The sequence below is a fragment of the Coenobita brevimanus genome, chromosome 47 (assembly GCF_032717465.1).
Source record: "Coenobita brevimanus isolate Jiangsu-jjx chromosome 47, ASM3271746v2, whole genome shotgun sequence".
NCBI lineage: Eukaryota > Metazoa > Arthropoda > Malacostraca > Decapoda > Coenobitidae > Coenobita > Coenobita brevimanus.
The window spans coordinates 2706069-2717224 of record NC_137000.1 but is presented as its reverse complement, the minus strand read 5'-3'; positions in this window follow the sequence as shown (position 1 = coordinate 2717224).

Genomic DNA, 11156 nt, shown 5'->3' with positions numbered 1-11156 from the left:
TTGAAAATATAGCCCGTCCCATGTCCGTGGCATCTTATTGTATGACAAAGAAACCTTGGACCACCTCATTAGTTGCTATTGAGGCGTCTAGATATGTTTTAAAAGTTCTTGAATCGTTAAAAATCCGAAAGCGCCACTTCCCGGATCGCAGGCACTCTCCCCACACAAGGAGAATAGGAAGTACTCATCTTCACCACGACACTCAGGCAAGTGGATGCCTTTCCTCCCCATAACAGGGACACTCCACCGGCAAGTGCCGCATGGAGAGATGGAGGGAGGAAACAGGAAGGAGAGAGGGAGGGGGGCCAGGACGAGAAGAAAGGAGAAGGAAGAGAGGCATGAGGGGAAAAAGGCAGGTTGGAGGTGGATGGAGAAGGGCTTGTGGTATAGAGGAAAGAAGGCACATCATGGAAAAAGAGAGGAATATTGGTAAGGAAGGAGATACGCATGGTTTAGAGAGAGAGAGAGAGAGAGAGAGAGAGAGGCAGGCAGGTAGGTAGGTAGGAAAGGAGAGAGGAAGACAAATTAGTAGGCAAGATCAAAAACTATTAGGATGGAAGAGAGTAAGGGAGGTAACTAGGACTGGGATGGAAAAAGAAAAAGAACTTAAGTTAGAGAGACAGGTTGGGAGGTATGCCAGATTCTATATATATATATATATATATATATATATATATATATACAGAAAGAGAGAGAGAGAGAGAGAGAGAGAGACTGGTAGAGGAGACTGGTAGGAACGGAGGCTGCCCTGGCCTGTTGTGTGTGTGGCGTGTGGTGGCATTGGATGGAAGGAGAAGGGCTTAAGGTACTCAGGGAGGCAGGCAGGTACTATAATAGGAAGGCGTAGAGGTAGGTAAGAAGAGAGAGGGGAAGGTAGGTAAGTAGGCAGATATGTTAGCAGGTAGGTAGAAGAGGCATAGATAGGTTGAGGAGGGCGAGGAGTTACGAAATACTATGGACTGTTGTATGAGTGGTAGTTTGAGAGGGAAGAAAGGCATTTGGGTAGGTAGGTAGGTAGGTAGGTAGGTAGGTAGGTAGGTGGGACCACAGGGATCCGGGGAGAACTAAAGACAGAGAGGAAGGTAAACAGGGAGTATGGAAGGGGATAACCAGAGACGGAAGCAAGCCCAAGGAGGCAAGCAGGGAGGAAGGGAGGGAGGTAAGCTAGGAGGTAGGTAGTGAGAGAGGTATGTAGGAGGGAAGCAAGGAGGGAGGAAGGGAGGGAAGTAAGCAGGGAGGGAAGTAAGCAGGGAGGGATAGAGGTAAGCAGAGAGGCATGTAGTGAGGGAGGTAAGCAGGAGGGAAGCAAGGAGGGAGGGAGGGAAACGAGCAGGGAGGGACGGACATAAGCAGGGATGGAGGGAGGGTCTGTGGTGTAGTGGAGGGCTTCCCATGATCCTTTGTGATCAATGGAAGCCTGGTAGTGATGGAATTAGGGCTGGGTGGTGGAGAAATACACATACAGTACATATACACAGATAAATAGTTATACATGGCGACAGAGAAATACACATACATATACGTAGGTAAATAGTTATACACAGTGATGGAGAAATACAAATACATATGCATAGCTAAATAGTTATACATAGTTAAGTAATTATCTGAATATTACACACACTGCCTCATGATGATTTTTTTTCTTCTTTGTTGTCTCCAGCCCAGGACGGTAGTATTTGACTAAGGAAAGACCTTTAACAGGGAAGAGGTGAATGGAGATGGGTTTTCACATGTAAGCAAAATAAAACAGTCAGGTTAAGCAAGAAAAACACTGAAAAAGACATTATCGAAGTGAAGATCTAAAATGAATGATAAAAGCAGGTAAACAGAATAAATTAGGAACAACCCAACTATTATCAAAATATCATTATGCAGTAGAAAAAAGGTAAATATGGTTTTCTCCCCAAAATCTGATAACAGGGCCGTAAAACAGACAGTAATTGGGTAGAGATTTACTGCTCTCGTTAAGTACTTCCTTTGTGTCAACTATGGTGTAAGAGACAGAGTATAAAATGTTGAGTGGCTGATGATAAGAGTATATAAAGATTTAAAATTCGTGGCTGGTATATTTTGGGCTATATTAATAATCGGTACATATTACCACTGCTCTGTAATGCATTTTTTGAAGTGTGCAATTATTGGCACTTGTAATTTTATAAACCAAAACGTCCAGATAAATAATATGAACATTGGATAAACACCTATTATTTACATTGATATTATAAATGATAAAAATCCATTCAAGTATGTGGCATCGTCTGTTAATGGCCTGAATATTAATCTCAAGCGCATCAATAACGCCGTGATGGATAAATTGGGTAATTTTTCCAGATTCTGACTGGGAAAAATATTAACATTCTGACCGCAAGGATATCTCTCAAGTGAAAAAAAATCCCAAGTGTCAGCGTGAATGAAATACCCAAGTTTTTTTCATACCAGCGAAAAACTTGGTCGAAATATTTTGCTACGATATACACCTCTGCATAATTCCTCTGTGCTTGTCCCAGTAACACACCAAATAAAAATTGTCATCTAGTTCAGTGTGAATATGACACTTCTCGTAAGGGTATCAGGGACAGCGAATAAATTAATATATTTTTCATTTGCTTTTTGATAATATAAATTGCTCATAATTGAACTGATCGCTTGTGTTGGGTCAAAAAAAAAAAAAAAAAAAAAAAAACGAGTATGTTCATGTCAGGGAGAGGCTTGATTAATACAATTTTTAGCCTTTTAATCAAGTTTGACCTAAACAAGAGACTAATAACGTTGACCTAAATATGATACTTAAGTGGATCTATATTGGCACACACACACACACACACACACACACACACACACACACACACACACACACACACACACACACACACACACAGTCAAGCTCGTCAAACTACCTCATATTTTCCTTGCAACCTTATACGCTCTCTTTAATACACTCATTTTCTCTGCCAAGCACACAACTCTCCTCTCTGGTTGTCCTTGTTGCACTTGTTCTTTAAGCGTTCTCATCGTAGTTTCTTCTACACTGCTCTTAAGCTTCCCTCTCTTCAAGACATTTTCCACAGAGTAACATATATCCATTTATTTATGGACAGTTTCAACATATAATGGTGGCTGATAAAAAAAAAGCAGGAAAGAATGAAAGAAAGAAAGGGACGAAAAACCAGCAATCTCTGAATTATGTCTCGCTAAACTGCCATTAGGTTCGCTTTTTATAGCACAATATTTTCTCATAACTTACTTGTCCTCTCTTCCATTCATCTCTTCCCCTCTCTGGAACTTATATTTGCTTTCTTTACAAACATATACTATTCTGGTCAAAAGCACCTTCCTTTCCATCTATATATATCGCAGGAAATTACGCACATGTTTACTCTCTACAACAGGTAATATTTCCACATTACGGCTAAGATATTTTACATCATTAGAGTCTTTAATTTTTCCTTCCGACAGTATAAATAAATGTATACTCCCCTTATACAGTACAAATAAATGTATATTCCCATCTTCATTCTTTACTGTTACCGTTCTACAAAAAATCTTACAGCATTTCCTCTCTGTAGGACGGAGTTTACCTAATTATGAAATTATCTTTAGCACATTACATATTCGCCATCTGTGCAATAACAAACTGGTTCCTTCTATGCGGATTTCACTTCTGTGTTCCCAAGTTACTGTTCTCTTCGCCTGCGTGCACTCACACTCTCTCTCTCTCTCTCTCTCACACACACACACACACACACACACACACACACACACACACACACACACACACACACACACACACACACACACACACACACACACACACACACACGGGTAATCCTATAAACACATGCATTAACAAACCACCCCATGTACAAAGTCGGCGTCTAGAACATTTTTTGCACACACACACACACACACACACACACACACACACACACACACACACACACACACACACACACACACACACACACACACAGAAAGCCTCTCAAGCACAATTATTCTTCCAACAAACACTTATCTCGTCCAGTACAAGCAAAATCTTCACTCCCCAAACACTCTCTCTCTCTCTCTCTCTCTCTCTCTCTCTCTCTCTCTCTCTCTCGGAATCTGATTTATGTCTATGTATCTACAGTATATCTGTCCATCTGTCTGTCTGTCTTTCTATCATCTATCAGTCAATCTATCTATCTGTCTATCTATCTATCTATCTGTCTGTCTGCTTTATTTGGCCCTGGCATCTGTTGCTTTCATCACAAGTTGCTTCATCATTTCTGGATTCAATTCACGTCATTCCTATGCAGATGTTTTTTCCTTTGCCATTTACCGGCTTATTTAAATGCTATGGCCTATACGACTGCTGATGGCATTTGTGTCTGCTTCCACATATACTGTAGGTTGATATTTTATCTAATAACAAAACAGCACAGCTAGATTACCGATTCGCAGCAATCTTTGCCGGCCCTTTCCATATTCGCGTCCTTTTCATTATCACACACCACTGTTACCTTAATTGCCTGTCAAGAAAAATTCTCGTGAGTTTCAGAATTATATAGATAGATAGATAGATAGATATAGATAGATCGATAGATAGATATAAGGATATGTTTATATATGGATAGATATACATGTATATAGATAGATAGATATAGATATACACACACAATATGTAATCATTTTAGGTAACTTCACTACGTGTCAAGCCATATTGCGTCTTGGTGCCCTTGTAGCTCAGGACATTATTTGTTGCGTTGGGTGGCAGCCTGGTGATTACGTGGGTTATGGCGCTCCGGCCGGATGTGGCCTATAAGTGAATTATGTCCGACGGGTTTTTGGAGTTTGATGTTCGGATAATACCGGACAAGACGGATCACCGGCATTAAATATCTAAACTAGCCTATTTTATGGCCGCTAAGCTACTGACAGAGGGATAAATGACTGGATGATTGAATACGTACCAAGTGCTGGCGGTGTGATTTAGTTAAGGCTTTGTCCGGCAGTCTCTCTAATTAAGCACCGGCATTGACTTGGACCTAACTTCGCCGCTACAAACGGCCCGCTCCAGCCCTCTCCACCTCCCTACCTCCCTCACTTCCTCTTGACCCCCCCCTCCACTTCCTCTCTCCTCTGACACCCATTGCTCCTTCCTTCCTACATGCCTACCTCCCTTCCCTCTCTTCCCCCCTCCCTTTATTCTTATCTCCATCCCTTCACCTCTACCTCCCTTCCTTCATCCTTATCTCCCTCCACCTTCATCTCTCTCCCTTACCTCCATCACGTATCTCCATCCCTTCCTACCTCTACCAAGTACCTCCACCCCTACCTACCCCCTCCACTCATACCTCCCTCCCGCCTTCCACCCTCACTTCTCTTTCACCTCCCTTACATCCTTCCCCCAGCCACTGTCTCCATTTCATTTTCTCTACCCCCTCCCTGCCTTCCTCGCATCTCTCTCTCTCTCTCTCTCTCTCTCTCTCTCTCTCTCTCTCTCTCTCTCTCTCTCTCTCTCTCTCTCTCTCTTTTCTTTTCTCTAACACCCTTTGCTCCGGATACAAGTTTTTCAATTTACTGCGGAACCCGGATCCTGTCACTCTCTTTTCGTCACTCCTCTGAATGGTTACGTCCTTCTGTATAAACTCTTTCGCTGCAAGAAGTTTTCCTTAGGGGGAGCGAAATTGTCTGAAGGTAACAAGAAGAAAATGAGACGTTATTGTACAGAGAGAGAGAGAGAGAGAGAGAGAGAGAGAGAGAGAAAGCTACCATAGTACTGAAATGACTGAAAAGGCACATAACCATTGATAAAAGCACAGCATCAACCTCTTTAGTATTCCTTCCTAAACTGAAAGAAATCGTATGAAGGTAACCATAATGCACTTTTAACAGGTGTCTCCCCAGTAAGCACGAGAGGCCTTTTGGAGCTATATGTAAGTGTGTAAAAGTTTATAAAAATAAGTAAGTAAGTAAATAGATAAACAAGATAAATAAAGGAAGAAATAGTCTGCATGGAATGGAAATAAGAAGGGTAATGTACACAATTATAAATGTTGATAAATTGTATCCAGTACAGTACACAGCTTAAGGGAGGCCATTCGTAGTGAAAAGGTGGTGGGACGTAAAGGGAACAGAGTGGTGTGGGTGGGTGGGCGGTGCAAGGGTGTCTCAGTTACGCCACAAACACTGGTGAGTCAGAGGGATTAATTTCACTGTCATGAATGCTACACTTAATCATATCCGCTCCGTGCATTCCTTTCCCCGGCGGTCTAAGCCCTTACGTTGTTGAAGCAGAGGAGACGAATTACGCGGCGTTTTTTCAAATTTTCCCTCTGGATATGAGCAACGAATGCACGTGCTTACGAGACGAATTACGCAGCTTTTTCCCCCCTAAATCATAACGAATGCACGTGTTTACGAGACGAATTACGCACCCTTTTCTTTCCTTAGATATGAGAAACGAATGCACGTGTTTACGAAAAGGACTGTGAAACCTTGAAGGAAATAGCCTGACGGTAAGAAGAACGTAAGGATGTAAACGTTGTCGTACTGAAGAAACGATCCCTGAATTAACCCTTCTAGTGCGAGACCTTCCTAACCACAGTATAAATCGTCTGTAAGTAGTTAGAATAAATCTGATAACCGACCATATTGAAGATACCGATGGGGGAGGTAAGTTAACCCTTTTCACTGTCTCCTCTTCCTAACATGGGCGTGACGGAACAGAAGAGGCATCGTAGTCAAGGGGAGATTTTGGTATTATTTCTCGCCCATTCACCACAAGGCGTCTTCACTAATCTTCATAAAATCGTCTAACAGCAGCGAGATAAAATATAAAAAAGAATTCTTGGCATCACAGAGCTAAAAACGAACTGTCTCTAGTCCCATTACTGCGTGAGGTCTCCGGTAAACAGAATAACTTGTCAAACGATACCAAGGAAAAAATCAATAGGTCGCCGTACCAATGGGAGTTAATAATCGTATTTCGGCCCGGGTCATGAGGAAGGACGAATGAAACTGAAATAAAAGATGTAAAGAATGTGGTTTCCTTCCCTATTTCTGCACCAATACAGTGTCCCATCTCATATGAGAGGCCTTCAAAAATTGGAGATACAGAATAATTTGACCCTCTATTTGTCAATGTATTTTTACCTGTCATATTCTTCCCATTTCGACTTGGATTCTGTCGACGTGTTCCCTAGAGTGCTGCGGCATGTATTAAATGGTAAATAAACAGTCTGAATAAGATAATGTAAGGACACCCAAAGCATCCGCCCACGAATGCGCATCTCCTGCCGTCACTAAAAAAAAAAAAAAAAAAAAAAAAAAAAATCAGTAATCTTTGCTGAAATATAATGGTTGCAGTTGAAATATAGGGCCGAAGGGTGTTGTTCAAGTGCAAACTACGTCTCAGCTTAATATCTCTGTTCCTTGGGGATGCCAGCAAATGTGTTCTTCAAGCATGGAGGCATAAATTACAGGACATGGCAAAATGTGTTCTGACTGAAGTTCTGTGACAACTGGAGGCATATCATCGCAGCGTCGCCAGAATCTAATCAGTTCAAGCCACATATCCCGGGATACTGCCCACAGAGTTTAAATACAATATGTCCACTTGATTTTTAGATATTTTAGTAACACACACACACACACACACACACACACACACACACACACACACACACACACACACACAGACGCAGGCGATTATATTGTCGTCTTGCTAGGTGGACGATAGTAAAGACTCCACAATCCCTAGCGCGGCTTCTAAATCTGAACCCATTAGGACTACCAGAAGACCCACCCGAGCTGACTGTGTAAAATGGTAGGGAGGCAGCAAGAACACGAGTAAAAGAAGTGGGTCACGAGGATGGACATCACGAAATTGTAAATAAAGGACGAAGCTTCCATTCCCTTGCACGCCACCGTCATCCCAACTCATTACCACAAAGCACTTGGAGGCCAACTTGTTTCTGCAGAGTGGCCGCCCTGTCTCACACACACACACACACACACACACACACACACACACACACACACACACACTGACTGATGAAAAATAATTAACTGGTCTCGGGGCCGCTCTGGGTTTGCAGGCCACTATGGAGCACTGAACACAATAGGAGTTAAAACCTAAAGAACAGTGTTTTAGTCAGTTTAGACCAGTGGTTCTTAATCTTTTTTGAGTCACGGACCCCTTCTAGAATCTGGTGAACGCTATGAACCCCTTCCCTACAAAAATGCACATAAGCACAAACGCAGCATTTTGCATGCAATGAATATACATTATTTTATTGAAAACTACCTCACGCAGTGTATCACAAAGTATAAAACAGTCTTTACAAAGAATTATGTTTCTCACTCTTTTTCATGCAAAAACTAATGGCCACTCGAAAAAATTAAATACATCCAACTTGAGCAAATTAAACAAAACAAAACTTTATGTCCGCTCAAAAGTTCATTTCAGTGAAAGGGTTGTTGTTGCTGTTTGGCTTGAATAAGATGAAATTGTGGAGTGGCCTTTGATTAGGCAACACCCATGTCATCGTTGACATCCAGTTGATTTCGACTTTTCATTTTGATAGAAACAAGCGCTGAAATCCCTGACTCACAAAGGTATGTAGCTGCAAACGGAATCAGAGCACAGGTAGCTTGCTTTGCCAGATGAGGGTAGGCTTGTGTCAACGAACACCAGAATTCTTCAAGACTTCAAGTTTCTTTGTTTGTTTGTTTTGTTTAAGTTAATGATGCCAAGCGGCATCACGCAATCTCGCTAAATTGTTCTCAATTATTCTGACCTTCACGGACCCCCTGTATCCCATCTATGGACCCCCAAGGGGTCCATGGACCCCAGGTTAAGAACCCCTGGTTTAGACTTTAAAGGCTCCCCAGCACCTTTTCCTTGACGATTTAGTCTGCCTTTTACACCTGAATATTATTATCTATCTTTGCTGTATATATATATATATATATATATATATATATATATATATATATATATATATATATATATATATATATCCACCTACCTACCTGCCTAACTGTCTATCTCCATGTATCTGTCTGTCTATCTATCTAGATATTATGTTAATTTGCCTGTTTATCTATATATTTGTCGTTTTATCTGTCATTCAATCTTTTTTCTTTCTTCACACCAAAAGAGCGTAGGGTCCAGTGTTAGGCTACTTGGTCCCATAATGTCAAACAAGGATGACCAGTCGCTGATCACTGAGTGGCATGTGAGCACTGCGGCATACCTCAACCACTCGTCGGATGTCAGCATTTATCAAGTCACATTCGGCTGAAGCACCTTAACCCACCAGACCACCAGGCGACCATTTGTGTGGATATTCTGCTATATTGTTTGTTATTAATTTGCTCCTTCGCTTTGAGAGGAGGAGGAGAAAGAGGACACGCACAAAAGAAGGAGGACAAAGAATATTAAGAAAAAATGAAAGAAAAAATGGAAATAGAAAATGAGGAGGAGGGGGAGGAGGAGGAGGAGGAGAAGAGGAAGAGGAAGAGGAGGAGGAGGAGGAGGAGGAGGAAGACGAAGAAAAGAAACTTGGGGAAGGGTAGGAGAAGAAGGACGAAGAAGAAGCGGATCAGGCATAAGAGGAGGGAAAATAAGCGCGTCAAGGAGGAAGAAAGCAATGAAGGATAGCAAAGAAGAGAGAGAAGAAAACATTCATGAGATTCTGGAACGGGGCGTAATGTAAACTGGAGCTTTGGCCCTGAGAAACATGAGCGACCCAAGACCACTCCTGCGCCAACTCAAGAAGCAGGCCCTTCAGGACGTATGATGCATATTGAGAGAGGGATGGGATGTAAAAGGCCACGAGAGAGAGACAGACAGACAGACAGACAGAGAAAGATAGGCAGACACAGGCAAGCAGACAACCAGACAGAGACAAATACAGACAGGCAGACACAGACAGAGCATGCGGAAGAGGAACTAGACAGTTTTCACGACCAAGCAGTGTACGTGATGACTTGAGATCGACTTTCTTAATGCATGTGATTCTGGTACCATCCCTTGCGCCCTTCTGTATCATGACTCATATACTTTATCTTGTTACTCTATAGCCTACTCTATATTGTTACCAATAAGCGATGATATACCATAGGCGAGGCCTGTACCATGATTGAATTCTGTTATTCTCTACTCTCTTAGTACCATTAGGCGATTGTTTATACCATAGTGGAGACCTCTAGTAGCGAAAATGTCAGTGCAGATGATCCCTGACTCTGTACAACGTAACCTAAAGAGCGAGAGCAGAACGAGATGCAAAGCTCCTCTCATCTTGTTCGAGTGAGCAGAGAGTAGATGCAATGGGATAGAGAGAGAGAGAGAGAGAGAGAGAGAGAGATGAACTAGACACTATTTTCACGGCCTAACAGAGTAAACGGAGACTTGGAATAGACTGTGCCCTTTTCACTCTGCCTAAAACTGTCATCTCTTCGTCTTGAATGCTGAGGTGTAGCGAGAGATTAACACAGGAATGATGCAAGTCACGAAGAATTAGGGAAAGGATGTTGAGCCGTGGCATGCTTTTTCTGTCACTGTGCTATGCGAAATAAGCTCCAGAAAGACGAAAATCTAGGCCAAGTTACGGTGCAAAGAACCCCGTAGTGGAGAAGAGCTCTGAATTTTGTATAAACTCCTACCTTGCAAAGACGTCTTTATATATTGTGTTCTTGCTACAACCAAACAAGCATATTCATCTCTATAGGGTCAGATATTATTGCTGATGGGTTGTAAACAAGATTAGAAGCAATAACGACTAGCAGTTTCAGCTGTGCGTTATATTCCATCTGTACTCTGCTCACTTTAACTCGGCGTAAAATTGCCATCTCTCCAACTTGAACACTGACTTACAATGAAAGATTTACACTAAAATTTGACACTATAAGATTTGCTATGAAATGAATGTAAGAGCCAAAGATCTCATTATTCTGTCACTGAAATGCGGGAAATAAGCTACAGAAGGATGAAAATGTCCTCTAGGTGAAAATGAATGAATTATAGTACAGTTGATTTTTATTTAACAGAGAAACTCGGCTGTCGAAGAGTTGAGATGTGATATTCAGTTTTCTTGTTTTGCAGAAGTATTATATGCGTGAGGACTAGGCAGAAGGAAGTAGGGAAAAGACCAGGAAGTTATAATCCTTTC